This window comes from Galeopterus variegatus, unplaced genomic scaffold (assembly GCF_000696425.1).
Source record: "Galeopterus variegatus unplaced genomic scaffold, G_variegatus-3.0.2 Scaffold1229, whole genome shotgun sequence".
Lineage (NCBI taxonomy): Eukaryota > Metazoa > Chordata > Mammalia > Dermoptera > Cynocephalidae > Galeopterus > Galeopterus variegatus.
The window spans coordinates 115,347-116,332 of NW_007727340.1; positions in this window are offsets into that span (position 1 = coordinate 115,347).

The following is a 986-nucleotide window of genomic DNA, read 5'->3' on the forward strand; positions in this document are numbered from 1 at the left end:
GTTGCGGTCCGTTGCCGGACACGAAAAAAGACAAAAAGGAAAAAAAAAAAAAAGAAACAATCTGATGTTTTTCTTAAGAAAATACTTAATTATGCAAGTGATAACATGAATATATGCTTTTGAAAAATTCAAGCAATATAGAAGCATAGAATACCTTATCATCCTCTCTCTTCCTGAGATTCTCTCTTTCCCTTCTCAGAGATAAAAATTGTTAACCCTTGATAATTTACATTCAGGTATAAGAAAATACCCATATAGTTTAAAAAACATTTATAGAATAATATTCTTTAAGTTTTGTTCTGTGATTTGCCTTTTTCCGGCCACTCAATAATAAATATTAATTAAGATTGGCTAGGTTGTATTGCAGTAAAAAATTGATGAAAAAATTCCAGTAATTTAACTCAGTAAAGATTTATTTTTTATTCATATTTCATGGATTGGTGTGTGTGTTGGGGGGGGGGCGATCTCTGCTCCACAGAGTTACACAGAGTCCTAGGCTATCAGCAGGTTCACATCTCATAACTGTACCATTCTTTGTTGCTGGGATGGGATCTCTGACAATGTCTTGCAGCTATTTCAGTATCAATATATATAAATATACATTTTAAAATAACTGCATGGCATTCCGTATTGTGAATGCATTGTAATTTAATTAATCATCCCTGTGGATGGACATTAGAGTCATTCTCATTCTTACATTCTTGTAAAAAACATATTTGCATATATATCTTTGTACATATATGAGATAGATTCTGAGTAATAGAATTCTTGGATCAAAGGGTGCTTACATATTTACTTTTGATGTGAAGTCCAAAATTATTATCCAAAAGGATGGTATCAATTTACATTCTCACTAACTTTGGATAGTATCAATCTTTTTATTTTTTGCTAGTGTTGTGGATAATAAGCGGCATCTCATTTGTTTTTAATTTGTGTTTTTCTGGTTATTAGTGAAATTAGCATGCTGTGATATATTTATTATCTGT